This window comes from Gekko japonicus, unplaced genomic scaffold, assembly GCF_001447785.1.
Source record: "Gekko japonicus isolate JY-2015 unplaced genomic scaffold, Gekko_japonicus_V1.1 scaffold169, whole genome shotgun sequence".
Classification (NCBI taxonomy): domain Eukaryota; kingdom Metazoa; phylum Chordata; class Lepidosauria; order Squamata; family Gekkonidae; genus Gekko; species Gekko japonicus.
This window is the reverse complement of record NW_015161951.1, coordinates 867,319-883,013: the sequence shown is the minus strand read 5'-3', so window position 1 is coordinate 883,013 and position 15,695 is coordinate 867,319. Positions and strand designations below refer to the sequence as shown.

The 15,695-nt window shown below is 41.8% G+C and overlaps 1 protein-coding gene across 1 annotated transcript in view; it reads right to left on the bottom strand.

Moving 5' to 3' along the window:
* The window catches only part of PPFIBP1 (PTPRF interacting protein, binding protein 1 (liprin beta 1)), a 192,365-nt gene that overhangs the window by 123,460 nt on the left and 53,210 nt on the right, over positions 1-15,695 (bottom strand). The gene's annotated exons all lie outside the window — the stretch shown is intronic.

Genomic DNA, 15,695 nt, shown 5'->3' with positions numbered 1-15,695 from the left:
CCCTTCCCCCCCCCCCTTTCTCATGTTGTCTCTCTCACTCTTTCTTCCTCTTGGGAATCACCTTAAAAACCACTTGGTAAACAGGCACAGTTCTGAACACTGTGAGGGGGCAACACGGGGCTTCAGATTTCATTTCCACCCTGTTTTCCCTAGAGGAAAGGGGAGTGAGAGGGAAAGCAGAACAAAAGTCCTTCCATACCCCTTGCAATGCTTGGACCCAGACAGAGTGATGGAGCAGTTTTTAAGGTGAATTCCAGAAAGAAAACTACTACCACCACCAGCAGCCCACACACACACACACACACACAGGGCCAACAAAGGCTGCATTACCTGCTCAAGCACAGATATGTCTCTGTTTTTGCAGGATTTAATGCCCTCCTCCCCCATTAGGGTTTTTCTGCAAACCTGGGAAGTCCCCCAAATTTGGAGAAAATTCTCTCAATGTGGCCCTGATCCACAGATTTAAGTATACACCAACAGGGCTATGTTTACTATTAGATATCCTGATACGAATTTTAAAAAACTATCTAAAGCAAGGAATACTATAAAAAATACAGGGAATGCATTACAAAGAAAGCAAGGTGATACCTACAATAATTACTGCAGTATGCTATAATCTTACTCCATTAGAAAGGTGCCCTCCTGGACTGCTCCCTTCAACTACACTTCTTTACTGACTATTCCATTCACTTTCATGTAAACAGAGTTCCCTGTGGGGTGATATAGCAGGTTACTTTTGAGTCTTGATCTTTTCTAAAGCCTTTTACCCTGTAAGCAGAACCCTAAAAACACACATACTTTCTATGTTCTGCACAGGGTGCATTTTTGTTGTTCAGTCGCACAGTCGAGTCCGACTCTTCGCGACCCCATGGACCAGATCACGCCAGGCCTTCCGGTCTTCCACCGTCCTCTGAAGTTTGCTCAACTTCATGTTCGCGGTCTTCTCCATCATTTTGAAGCGCTAACTCACCAACCATGCAGGTCACCACTGCCCCTCTTCCAACAGACACCATAAAAGTGTGCCCCTTCGGCAATATCTCGGGGACCTGTACATACAGAACTCCATATTGGAAGAAAAGCATTTCTCCATTAGGCAGGCACATCTTGGAAACTGGGGAAGGTAAAGATAACATGTTCTGTGTTGCTGAGACACCTGAGTTAATACTCATTCTTGCACACAGATACAAAGAAAGCTGAACTATTGAGAGGGCAGGATTCAGAAACCACTTCAGCACCCTCAAAAGCATGCTTTTGTCAATGAAAGTGTTGGGGACAAAAGGGGTTCAGGACTATGTGCAGCCAACTCACTAAACAGATTGTTTATATTTTCTTGCCAAGTGAGAAGGAATTTTTCATGTATCTGGATCTGATATTTGCTTAAACAGCTGCTTATAGCCACCCACATACTGCAGGATATCTATATTTTGGAAGGATGGCCAAATGCCTGAAATCTGGCTTTTAGTGGCTACACGTTGGGGGGGGGGGCACAGTTCCCTCTATGCTATGCTTGGGGGTGCTGGTGCACAACATTTCAGAGGGCTGTTCAGAGGATTTTAGCTTCAACTCACAACAATTTTTTCTCTTCCATAGGAAACAATGGAGGATTGGGGAACCTCCTTCTGGAGCCCATAGAACTGGACACTGGTCCAATCCTTTTGAAAGGGGGGGGGGGGTTAAGGAGAGGCAACAGCAGCTATGTTACACATTTGGTGCCTCTACCTCAAAAAAACAGCCCCCCCAGAGCCCCAGATATCCCCAGATCAATACTCCATTATAGCCTATGGGGCTCATTGACTATAATGGGTCCCTGCAGGCTATAATTGAGCCAGAATCACTGATTTTTTGCACACCCCTATTATGCTTTTCAGTACGATTTGTAAGCTGCCTTGAGCCCCAGGGAAAAGTAGGATATAAATATGTGAATAAATAAGTACTTTGGACAGGTTGATAAATTTTAAGCAACTTCCTCTTAGTTAGGTTAGGCAGGGTTCTGACAGTGATTGTTCCACCTCTGTTATACTTGTCATATTTCACTAAAAAAAACCCAACAAAGTAGACTGCAAGAGTTTTTTTCTCCCCTAAGTGCTGGTATATTTTCTAAGGGACAGCACAAGGCAACAGTCCAAGCCAATGGCTACCAATATAGTGGAAAGGGGTGCGCAGACCTGTTCTCCGGAAGCCTGGTCTCCCCCTGGATAAGACAACATTTTGTGTACTGAAATTTGACTTGATTTTGTTTTCTCTTATAATGTTTACATTATTCTTAAAATAAAGTTTAAATACAGTTCGAAAGAATTCATTCTGAGATTTTTTTACAAGGTTACGGAAATAATCTTCTAAAACTAGTTTATGCAATAAAATGTAGACTCACTCACAACTGTAATGCTACTACCTTTTTTCACTCGTGAGGTAAAACGTTAGCTCACAACACTGGGGAGCTTAGAGGAAACATTGAGGGGGAGTTGGGGAATATGTATATATGTATAAAAAGGTAAAGGTTCCCTTGCTCGAAAGCCAGTCGAATCCGACTCTAGGGTTGCGGTGCTCATCTCCGTTTCAAAGCCGAAGAGCCAGCGCTGTCCGAAGACATTTCCGTGGTCATGTGGCCGGCATGACTAAACACCAAGGTGCACGGAACGCTGTTACCTTCCCACCGAAGTGGTCCCTATTTATCTACTTGCAATTTCTTGCTTTCGAACTGCTAGGTTGGCAGGAGCTGGAACTGGAGACAGGAGCTCACCCTGTCTTGCGGCACCCGGGTCTTGAACCGCTGAACTACTGACCTTCCACAGCCTGCAGTTCAGCGTCTTAACCACTTGAGCCACCGCGCTGAATTAATCATCAGTACCAGCCAACCCTACTATTCAGCTTAGAGACAATCATGACAAAAAGGCAAAAATTAAATCCTCCCACCACCGATTCCTTTTTCATACTATTTTCAATGTTCTTAGCTTTGCTTGTTTTATATTCGGTTTCCTTGCTCGAAAGCCAGTCGAATCCGACTCTAGGGTTGCGGTGCTCATCTCCGTTTCAAAGCCGAAGAGCCAGCACTGTCCGAAGATGTTTCCATGGTCATGTGGCCGGCATGACTAAACACCAAGGTGCACAGAACGCTGTTACCTTCCCACTGGAGTGGTACCTATTTATCTACTTGCAATTTCTTGCTTTTGAACTGCTAGGTTGGCAGGAGCTGGAACTAGAGACGGGAGCTCACTCCGTCATGCGGCACCCGGGTCTTGAACTGCTGAACTACCGACCTTCCAGCCTGCAGATCAGCGTCTTAACAACTTGAGCCACCACATCTTATATTACATTATCTATAACATACAAAAGGCATGCCATGCTGGCAACTACTCACCTACTCTCCCATTGGCCACTAGGGAAGCTGCTTTGGCATTCTATTGGCCCATCCTGCCAGCTCCTCCATTCTTACACCCCTACTTTTGATACATTGCTCCTTGGAAGTTGTAGTTCTCCGCTGGCCTTACTACAACCATAGCAAAGGGAATTAGAACTACAACTCCAAAGTTGGGATTTCCAAGAAGCCGTGGGGCATTAGCAGGAAGTCAGTTGAAGTGTTAATCAGTTAAACTGTTAAATAGGGGTTGGGAGGAAAGGGAAGGCCTGGACATCTCCCTGAATGACAATTGATCTCCACACTACAGAGATCAGTCCCCATGGAGAAAATTATGGCTTTGGAGGGTGAGCGCTATGGCAGTATACCTCACTGAAGTCCTTCAACAAACCTGGCTCTCCCCTAAGTATTGCCAACCTCCAGGCAGCACCTGGAGATCTCCGGCTATTACAACTGATCTCCAGATGACCAAGATCAGTTCTCCTGGAGAAAATGGCTGCTTTGGACAGTGGACTCTATGGCATTATACCCTGCTGAGGTCCCTCCCCACCCCAAACCTTGCCCTTCCCAGGCTCTACCCCTCAAATCTACAGGTATTTCCCAACCCAGAGTTGGCAACCCTGTAACTGGCTACAAAACAGCTTTCCAGTCCCTTGGAACCCAGAAAACATGGCATAGGAGGAGGTGCTTTTCTACCTTAGCTGCCACTGCACAGCCCCAAATCAACACAAGTCAGGGTGGAGGGAACCATACCTGTTTCCATGCAGCTCTCCTTCCATATTACCCACTTGGGGTAACACAATGACGTGAGACAGTCCTGCCTTATAGCTAAGCAGAAATAAACATGGCTAGCCTCCCTCTATTTTTCCCTTCCCTCTGCCACCCCCACCAGCCACAGCCAGGACACTTACCTGGAGCCTCTTTCTAGAGCTCGTTGTATTTCTTCCCACAACGAGCCTTACTCCTAGTATAAATATATATGAAGAGCCCACAGTTAACCACTACTAGGTTTTAATTGCTAGGCTATGCAACACATTTTAACACCTTGTCATTAAAATTCACAAATGCACTGCCTCAATCCACACCAATATCATTTAAATCTGACTGTAATAAATACATTCATTTTAATTTTATTTTGCTTTAATAATACAACCACTACTATTACGGTTTTCACCATTTTTGTATTCAATTTACTGTATGATTTTGAAAATCAAATTTGGCTTTTCACGGCCTTCACCAAAATACCACTGTATAAAATTCAACCGGGGTGAAACACAACAAAGCCAGAAAAACCCGGGATATATTTAGGAATTACCAGTAGCTCCAAAAACAGTTTAATGGGACTGCAGAAGACAGTCCAAGGATTAGCTATGCTGGGAACAAACTGTTCTTTCTGGCTCGGCTTGGAGCCGGCTTCTCCTGCAGCCCAGTTTAAACCAGGCAGCACAAGAAGCCAGCCCCAGAAACTGCTGTGCCACAGGGAGCAAACTGTTAGCCATAGCAAAGCAGATCCTGGGCCTGCTTCTCCTGCAGTGCAGTTTAAAGTGTGCTACAGGAGAAGCCATCCCAACTAGGTCTGCGTGCAGCGGGGAGAGACTTCCCCACAGCACTCAGATCTTGGAGCCAGCTTCTCCTGCAGCGTGGTTTAAACCACGCCGCAGGAGAAGCCAAGCCAGCCCCAAGATCAGGCCTTTTTTTTTTTTACTGGTATTTTTCTTCTCGTGTCTATTGGACCTGGGGGGGGGAAACAGAATTTCCAAGAAATCCCAGATCCTAATACTGTACCAGTACTGGGATCCGGGATTTTTCAGAAATACCAAGGGAGAAAGATTCCAATAGACCTGAACTGAAAAATACCAATTAAAAAAAATTGCACACCCCTATTTGAAACCCCTTTTTTTCTTTTAATTTTTTTTTTTTTTTTTTTGGTAAACAAATTTTATTTTCTCAGGAATACAACATATAAAACATTTCATTCTATCAATTGTCTACCCCATTCCCAGTTCCTCCCCTCCCTCCAATGGCTTCCCACAATGCTTCCACCCCTGCTCCAAATTACTTCATATCATCAACAATATCAGTTTTTCATCATTACAATCTAAAGATAACATCGTTTGACTTAATATTGATCTAAACATATTAAGTTTTGTTTCACATCCCAGTTCTTTTCCAGATAAATTTTAAAATCATTCCATTCTCCAAAAAACTCATCGTCTTCTTTGTTATTCAGTTTTTTTGTAATCTTATCCATTTGTGCCATGAACAGAACTTTTTGTATCCATTCTTCAACCTCTGGTACCTTTTCTGTCTTCCAAAACTGAGCATAAATCATTCTCGCTGTCACTATCAGGTACCAGAGTAAAGTTTTTTTAGTCGTATTGACTTCTTCCATTTTGAGTCCCAAAAGCAGAATTTCCGGTGCTTTTTTAAAAGAACATTTCAGTATTTTTTGCATTTCATTGTGGACTTTTGTCCAAAAGTCTACAGCTTTCTCACAAGTCCACCACATATGATAAAATGAGCCCTCATGCCTCTTACATTTCCAGCATTTGTTTGACATATTTTGATTCATATTTGCAATCTTCTTAGGTGTCATGTACCACCTATACATCATCTTATAACAATTTTCTTTAACATTAGTACATGTCGAGATCTTAATAGAGTTTTTCCACAAATATTCCCAAGTTTCCATATCTACTTCCTTATTCATATTAATAGCCCATTTTAACATTTGTTCTTTAACAGTTTCATCTTCAGTATACCATTTTAACAACACCTTATACATTTTAGAAATATTTTTTCCTCCTCCACTCTCCCATACCTTTTCAATTTCATTTTTTTCCTCTCTAAAACCATAGTTTTTTTTGTCAGATCTAAAAAGATCATAAATCTGCATATATTTCAACCACTCATATTCATATTCAATTTCATTCTGCTTTTTCATTACCCACTCTGTTCCCTCTTTTTTAATTAAATCTCTATATGGCAACCAGTCTCTACCTCGCTGTCTTGAGTAAGATATCAACACTTCTACTGGTACAATCCACAATGGTCTTAAGTCACTCTGGTACTTCTTATATCTTGTCCATACCATATACAAAGCTTTTCTCACCAAGTGAAGTTTAAAAAAACTGTCCATTTTTATCTTGTCATACCATAAATATGCATGCCAGCCAAATCTACAATCATGCCCTTCCAACCCCAACAATCTGTCATTTTCAAGCTTCACCCATTGATCCATCCATGTTAGACAAACCGCTTCATAATATAGTCTAAGATTTGGCATTTGTAGACCTCCTCTTTCTTTGGCATCACAAAGTATTTTCATTTTGATCCTTGGTTTCTTGCCTGCCCAAACAAATTTTGACAACTCTTGTTGCCACTTGGCCAACAAATCCGTTTTATGCAGAATTGGTATTGTTTGGAACAGGAACATCAAACGTGGTAGGACATTCATTTTTATAACTGATATTCTTCCCATCAGTGATAAGTTCATTTTATCCCATTTCTTAAAATCTTGAGTCAGCTTAGTCCATAATTTCTCATAATTATTCTTATATAGGTCTATATTTTTTGCCGTTAATTCAATTCCAAGGTATTTTGTTTTTTTAACTACTTCACATTGTACCAGTTCTTGTAGTTCCACTTGTTTTTGTTTGATCATGTTTTTACATATAAGTTTTGTTTTATTCTTATTTACGTAAAAGCCGGCCAATTCTCCAAACTCCTTTATTTTTTGAAAAAGCAATGTCAATTTTTCTGTTGGGTTTTCCACCATAAACATTACATCGTCTGCAAATGCTCGATATTTGTATTGGTGTCCTTTATGTGTCAAGCCCTTTATTTCTTGATCGTACTGTATTTTTTGTAAAAGTATTTCCAATACCCAGATAAATAATAACGGTGATAACGGACAACCTTGCCTTGTTCCTTTCTGTACTTTGAAGTTATCTGTCAGTTCTTTATTCACATTTATTTTAGCTCTTTGTTCAGAATAGATAGCTTCAATACAATTTCTAAAATGTTGTCCCGCTTCAATCTTTTCCATCATCTGGTGCATAAAATTCCAATTAAGATTGTCAAAAGCTTTTTCTGCATCAACAAACAGAAAAGCTACTTCTTTTTCTGGGTGCTTTTCATAATATTCAATTGCGTCCATTACTATTCTTACATTGTCTCTAATCTGCCTTTTGGGTAAAAAGCCCGCTTGATCTTCAGAAATTACCGTTTGTAAATAGTTTTTCACCCTTTCTGCAATAATTTTTGCAAAGATTTTATAATCGTTGTTCAAAAGAGATATTGGCCTGTAGTTCTTTACATTTGTTGAATCTTGTCCTTCCTTTGGAATCAAAGAAATAATTGCTTCTTTCCATGAGTCCGGCACCTTTTTGTTTTCTCTTATTTCGTTGGTTAAAGCTTCCAGGACCGGGGAAATTTCTTCTTTCATCTTTTTGTAGAATTTCGCTGTAAATCCGTCCGGCCCAGGCGCCTTCCCCAACTTTGTCTCTTCTATTGCCTTCATCACTTCTTCTTTTTGAATTGGACCATTTAATAAATCTTTGTATTCCTTACTTATTTTTGGTAGTGGAATCTCCTTTAAATATGTTTTAATCTTCTCAAGATCAACTCTAGTTGTTTGGAATAGTTTAGCATAATACTTGAAGAAACATCTCTTTATTCCATTAGGATCAACGAACTCTTTTCCATCTTCTATTATTTTGGTTATCATTCTTCTCTCTCTTCTAGCCTTAAGTTGCCAAGCTAAGTATTTTCCCGGTTTGTTCGCCCCTTCAAAAGATTTCTGTTGTAACTTCTTTAAATTCCAATACATTTCCTGATTCCAAGTCTCATTCAGTTGTTCCTTCAGCAACTTTAATTCTTTAATAATTTGCTTTTTTCCAGGCTTCTTTTTTAATTCCTTTTCTTTCTGAGCAATTTTTTCTAACACTTCTGTTTGTTTTTGAAGTTTTTCCTTTTTTTGCTTCACGTTTTGCGAGATGAGAATTCCTCTCATCACCGCTTTATAAGCATCCCATACAATCTGTATCGGTGTTTCTTTATTTAAATTTTGTTGAAAGAATTGTTTCGTTTCTTCCTTTAACATCTCAATTACTGTTTTCTTATCCAACAAGTCTTCATTAATCCTCCACAGAAAGGGTTTTTTCCTTTCTGTGGAACTCCATACCACCGGATTGTGATCTGAATTACATCTTGGCAAAATTTCAGTCTTATGTGTTTTCATTGATAATTCTTCAGACATCCAAATCATATCAATTCTGGAAAAAGAGCAATGTCTATTGGAATAAAAAGTAAAGTCTTTCTGCATCGGGTTCCATTTCCTCCAAACATCTTCTAATTTTTCTTGCTTAACTAATTCAAAAAAATTCTTTGGCAGTTTTCCGCTGAATTCGTTGTCCTTTTGTGGTTTTCTGTCTACACGATCTATTGTCCCATTAAAGTCTCCGGCCATAATAACTTGCTCATAAGTCAATTGTTGTAATTGGTCAGTTATATCCTTAAAAAATTTTTCCTTTGCTCCATTGGGTGCGTACACGTTGATCAACAATGTTTTTTTCTGCTGAATCATTAATTCCACACCCACGTATCTGCCATCTATGTCCTTAAAAATTTCTGTAGGTTGTAACTCCTTCTTCACATATGTCACAACTCCTTTTTTCTTGTTTGAGGCCGCAGAACAAAATTCAATTCCAAATAAAGCATTCTTTAAATATTTTATATCCTGTTTTCTAATATGTGTTTCTTGCAAGCATATCACGTTGCATTTCTGTTTCTGTATCCAATGATTGATTCTTTTCCTCTTGTTTGGTGAATTTAATCCATTAACATTCCATGACAACAATTTGTACTCCATTATGCGTTTTATTTTAAAGTTCTCCAAAGACGTCCGCATTGTCCGCCTTAAATTTATAAAAGTCCATCATCGATCTGATCTGAATCCTCCCACCTTGATACGTAAAGGATAAACCTTGTGGAATCTCCCATCTATATCTGATGCTCAAAGCTCTGAGTTTGTCCGCCAAGGATTTATACCTTTTCCTGTCTTGCAGTATTGTTCTTGGGAGTTCTCTCATCACCATAATTTTGTTTCCCTCTATTTCAAAAGGGACGGTGAATTGCTTCTTGAATATCTCCTCTGTTGTTGATCTTGTTACAAATTGTACAATTACATCCCTTGGTAAATTCTTCTTTTCTGCAATTCTGGAGTTCACTCTATAAATCAAATCAAAGTCTGAGTCCATTGACCCTTCCTCCTCGCCCAAAAAGGCCGTTATCACTTCCATCATTTTTTCTTTTAAATTCTCATTCTCTGTTTCCTTAATGCCTCTGAATCTCAGATGAGTCTGCATCCTTCTGAACTCCATCATTGTCTCTGATCTTGTAATTTGTTGAGTCAAAGAATCTTGTTTCTCTTCTATTTTTTGTATCTTCTCCTCTGTCTCTGTAGTCTTGGTTGCATTTGCTTGAACATCCTTCTTAACTCCTTCCATTTCTTGCTTGATTGAAGTTATTTCTGTAGTAACCAGTTCCTTCAATGCTGTTATGTTCTTCTCTTGGACTTCTTCTAGATGTTTCAGATGAATCTGAGTTTGCTTCTCCAGTTGGTCCCCCAATGTTTTTTCTATCTGCTCCCCCATGGCTTGTATTGCCTCTGTCATTCTCTTCTCCATTGCTTCCATGGAGGCTTGCATCTCTTTTTTCTCTCTTTCTCTTGACATTTTGGGGGTTGAAGTAGATCCAATCCTAGGTCTCACAACCGGTTTAAGTTCTGGGTCTGAGTCGGCTCTTTTCTTGCCTCTCCTGGTCTCCGTCTTGGCGATTTCTTTCCAATTCACAGATTCGCAAAATAAAGCACTCTTCTAGATGATAAGATTTAGTCCTCCATGCCTCTCTGTTTACGCTTTCCAAAGACCCTTAGAAATATATTAAAAAAGCAAATTTAGTTGAAGTCCTCCTCAAAATGTCGGGCGCAACTTCTCTATGGTAATTTCATGTAGAGTAGGTCAGATTGGTATTTTGCAGGCCCTTCCTTCCGCATAAAACTCACTTCCGGTCCGGCACCTTTAAAAATTCCACTGTCTTCCTTTCGTTAATGCCCGTCTAGGAATTCAACTTCCTGGATGTTTCACACGGACCTCTTTCTTTGTAACACCAGCCTGCTCTTCCCACGCTATTGTTCGTGAGTTTCGATTTTACAGTTGCGCACACGGCTCAATCTTCACCACAGGAATGTTAAACAATAAGCGTTTTTACAGTTTTTAAAGGCTTCAATCAACTTTTTTCTCTCCGGAATCGGATTTCTGGGATTTACTATTCATTTTCCGCTCAACCGCTTAATTCAAATTGGCTCCAAACTCAGTTCAGGTAAGCGGCACGTTTTTGTTATCTAGCACGTTCAAAACGGGTTTCGCATTGCTTCTTTTAACTCACAGTTGTTGTCCTTCTTCAAAGAGGTCTGCTGACGAAGAATTTATGCCGGTAATCCGGCTCGATCGGCCACTATAGAGTTGCTTGGCACTTGCCTTCTTCGTGGGAGGAGGTCAAAGCCCAATTCAGCTTCTTCCGAAGCTGGATTACGCCAACCTCACACTCCCTCTAGGGCGCTGCTGCCTGCTTGTCCCCCCCCCTCGCTGGGGAGTGATGCGTTGGGCTGTGTATTGCCCAAACTGTCGAAAGTGGCCGTCGCTCGCTTCGCACGTTCGCGAAACGCTTCAGTCCTCCATCTTAGCCAGACTTTTTTTCTTTTAATTTTTTTAACTTAGTGTGAGGTGAAAGATTTATTGGCTTCTGGTGAGGGCTGGTGGGGTCGGGTGTGCAATAGTTCAGTTCTGTTCCTAGTTATTTCGTTATGTTTTATAAATAGAAGACCTGAGTAAGCCATATTTATTTCTATAGCTGGTTACTGGGTAGCGTGGTGATTTTGCAAGAAGTTATAACAAAATGACCTTTTAATTTCTAAGTTCTTCTCTCTCTCTCTCTCTCTCTCTCTCTCTCTCTATCTATCTATCTATCTATCTATCTATCTCAGACAGACAGTTTGGTGTAGTGGTTAAGAGTACAGACTCTAATCTGGGAGAACCAGGTTTGATTCCCCACTCCTCCACATGCAGCTGCTGGTGTGACCTTGGATCAGTCATTAGTTCTTTCAGAGCTGTTCTCTCAAGGGCACTTCTCAGAAGAGCACTCTCAGCCCCACCTACCTCACAGACAATGCTCCCTCTAAGCTGTGGAGTCTTGTGAGCAAAAATTCTACTTTGTGAGCTACTGGCATTACAGTTGTGAGCAAGTGATTTGGCTACTGCATAAATTACTTTGCTCGGGAACCATCCTTCCTAAGCTAAGACAAAAATGTGTGAGCTGGAGGCTCGCCGTGCACGTGGCCTTGTACCTGGGCCACCACCACCAACACCCTGCTTCCACAGGCATGGGAGTTAGTTCAAATTGTCTTCCCAGTCCCCTTCCAAGGTGGCTCAAGGATGGGGGGAGCTCGCAAAACCCAGCCACTTTGAGTTTTTACCCTGGGGCCCAAGCTCACAGCATTGGTCATGGGAGTGGGCTGGGGAAGAGGTTTGCCCCCCCCAAGCAGAGCTCAGAGCTGCACCACTAGCTCTCCAATCCACCCATGCAGGTTTTCCTCTGCACACACACACTCCAGCCTGTGGGGCCTTGCAGTGAGAACACACCACTCAGAGCTTACCAGCACCTGTCCTTTATAAAATTGTATCTCTGGTAGCTGGCATTACATCTTATTGCACACTGGCACGCCCAACAAAGTGACATTTATGTCAAATCCAGCCCTTGTAACAAATGAGTTCAATACCTCTTTTCTAAGGGAATAAAAGAAAGGAAAAGACCTGGATAGTTTGAGTTTTTCTAAAGGCAGAAAACATCTTGCAGCATCAGAGGAAAAGGGCCAGAAATGTCATCTTATCTACCTACTTGGTAGTTACACCATTTAATTTTCATGTCTGATTGAGAAGTAGCGGCGCAACCTATAATTAGGTCCAGGACAAGCCTTTTAAATAGCCCAAGTTCAAAACTGAAGAAGGTGCAGGACGTTTTGCATTTGCCACTTAGTCATTTAGATCAAATGCAGGTATTTCTCAGCAAAGGTGTTGCCTCCAAACCATGCTGCTAGCCTGTGCCTTTGCAATGTACTGAAGGCTGCTTGGTTTCCATGCAAAAATGCACCAGGCCATGCACCCCTTCTCTTTAAGAGGCATTCACACATAAGCAGTGGATGACAACCTACTAGCATGCTATGAACTTCACCTGTCAAGGTCGGGAAAGAATGTGTTTGGCAGAAACTGGGAGAGATTCATCAAGAGGGCTTTAAACTTACTCCACAAGGAGAAGGAGACAACTAACATAGGGATTTAAATGAAGGAGAGCAAACAACAGAGGCCCACCTGGGAGGGCTGGCTCTAATGGAGCCAAAGGCTTCAGATGTCTATGTGCCAATGCTCAAAGCTTGGGCAATAAGAAGGAAGAGCTTCAGCTTCTAATGCAGACAGCAGGATATGATTTAGTAGGCATTACAGAGACTTGGTGGGATGGTTTGCATGACTGGAGTGTAGTAGTGGGTGTATACAAGTTGTTCAAGAAAAAACCAAAGGGTTGAAGAGGCAGAGTGGTGCTATATGTGAGGAGAGGGTTTGTTTGTCAGGAAATACTGCAAGAGAAGGGCAGCAGCCCAGTGGAAAGTATCTGGGTGATGATAAAGGAAGGACAAACAATATTGTGTCTGGAGTCTGGAGTATCTGGGTGATGATAAAGGAAGGAAGGACAAACAATATTGTGTCTGGAGCCTGACCAGGATGAAGAGATGGATGTTGCCTTCCTTGAATAGCTTGACAGGGTATCCAAACATCATGACCTGGTAGTTATGGGTGACTTCAGCTTCCCTGATGTGTGCTACAGGACAAACTCTGCAGTGTCCACAGTAACACAACTTCTTGACTTGTCTGGATGACAACTTCCTTCATCAAATGGTGGAGGAAGCTACGAGGGGATCAGCCATGCTCGACTTAATACTGACCAACAGGCAAGAGATGGTAGATGGGGCAAAGGTGATGGGGACCTTAGGGGGAAGTGACCATGTCCTGCTAGAATTCCTTTTGCTGTGGGAGACTAAGCCACACTTATATGTTAGATTTCAGTAGGGCAGACTTTAATAAACTCAGAGACATGATGATCATCATTCCATGGGCAAGACTACTGGAAGGGAAAGGAGCAAGTGAAGGGTGGGCTCTCCTAAAACAAGAGCTCTTACAAGCTCAAGCTGTCACTATTCCAACAAGAAGGAAACACGGTAAAGGATCCAAGAAGCCACTGTGGATGAACAGAGAACTCCATGATGTGCTAAGGAGGAGAAAGGAAATGTTCAAGAAATGGAGGCAAGGACATACCTCTAAAGCAGAGTATCTGCTGGTTGCTAGGCACTGTAGGTCAGCCATCAGAGAGGCCAAAGCTCACAGTGAGCTAAAGCTGACCAGGGATGCACACTACAACAAGAAACTCTTCTTCAAATATGTGAGGAGCAAATGCAAAATAAAACAGGCAATAGGCCCACTGTTGGATGAAAATGGAGAAACTCTGTCAAAGGACAGAGAGAAAGCAGAAAGGCTCAATGCTTATTTTGCCTCATTTTTTTTCCCTGAAGAAGAGAACTGACTCATCTAGAGATAATAGTAGGCAAGTCACAACATCTGGGCTGCTGGTTGACATGGATAGAAGCACCTGGCTGCACGGAATGAGTACAAATCCCCTGGGCCAGATGGTATGCACCCAAGAGTGCTCAAATAACTTTCTAGAGAGCTTGCAGAGCCTTTGTCCATCATCTTCCAGACCTCTTGGAGGATGGGAGACATGCCACAAGACTGGAGGAGGGCAGATGTTATCCCAATTTTCAAAAAAGGGAGGAGGGATGACCTAGGAAACTACAGGCCAGTCAGTATGACCTCTGTCCTAAGGAAGATACTGGAGCAGATTTTAAAGGGATCAATCTACGAGCATCTAAAGGACCACTTGGTAATCTGGGGAAATCAGCACAAATTTGTCCCCAACAGGTCCTGCCAAACCAACCTCATTTCCCTCTTTGATCAAGTGAAGAGCTTACTGGATCGAGGGAATGCTGTTGATGTTGTTTACCTGGATTTCAGTAAAGCCTTTGACAGGAATCCCCATGATGGTCCAATAGGTAAACTAGAGAACTGGAGTTTAGGATAGTTAGGTAGATAGGGATCCACACTCAGAGAGTAGCTGTCAATAGCATTTCAACTGAATGGAGGGAGGTGTCCAGTGGGGTGTCACAGGGCTTGATTCTGGGCCCAGTACTTTTCAATATTTTTATAAATGATCTGGATGAGGTTGTGGAGGAGCTACTCATTAAATTTACAGATGACACTAAATTGGGAGCTGAGCTCTGAGAAGGAGCAGGAGACAGAGCTGCTAGAGGAGTGAGTGTTTTTTACTTACTTTCAGCTGAGGGGATTTAGCTGAGGGTATTATGTGGGAGGACTGTGTTTGGGAGTGTGTGGAAGGGATTAGAGTTGTTGCAGAGTCCTGGTTGCTTGAGACAGGGTGAGAAAGGGTCATTGTTTGAATGTAATTGAGTGCCTGGGTGAATTTGAATAGCTGCTGCCCTGCCCTCTGCTGGGGGAGGCCTCTATTTAAGGCAGCACCTTCCCAGAGGCAGAGCTAATCCAGCTGAGCTCTGAGAATGAGCAGGAGACAGAGCTGCTAGTGGGGTGAGTGTTTTTTACTTGCTTTCAGCTGAGGGGATTTAGCTGAGGGTATTGTGTGGGAGGACTGAGATTCTAGACACTCTCAATGACTGTGCTACGGAGCAGATGGTCATGGGACCTACCAGGGGAGAGGCGATCCTGGATTTGGTCCTAAGTAATGCCCAAGACCTGGTGAGAGATGTAGAAGTGATTGCACCACTTGGGAATAGTGACCATAATGTTATTGAGTTCAACATTTGTGTAAATAGGGAATTGGCCAAAAAGACTGTCACAACCACTCTTAACTTTAAAAGGGGTAACTTCTCTAAGGGGACATGTGAGGAGGAAACTGAAAAGAAAAGTAGAAAGGGTCAAAACCATTGGGGAAGCTTGGAAACTATTTAAAACTAGAAGCTCAGAAAAAATATATACCACAGGTTAGGAAAGCCACATATAGGTATAGAAAAAAGCCTGCATGGTTAACAAACAAAGTAATGGAAACTGTAAAAGGTTAAAAAGATTCCTTTAAGCGGTGGAAAGCTAGTCTCAGTGAGGCTGATAAAATTTATTTATTTATTATTATTTATTAATTACTT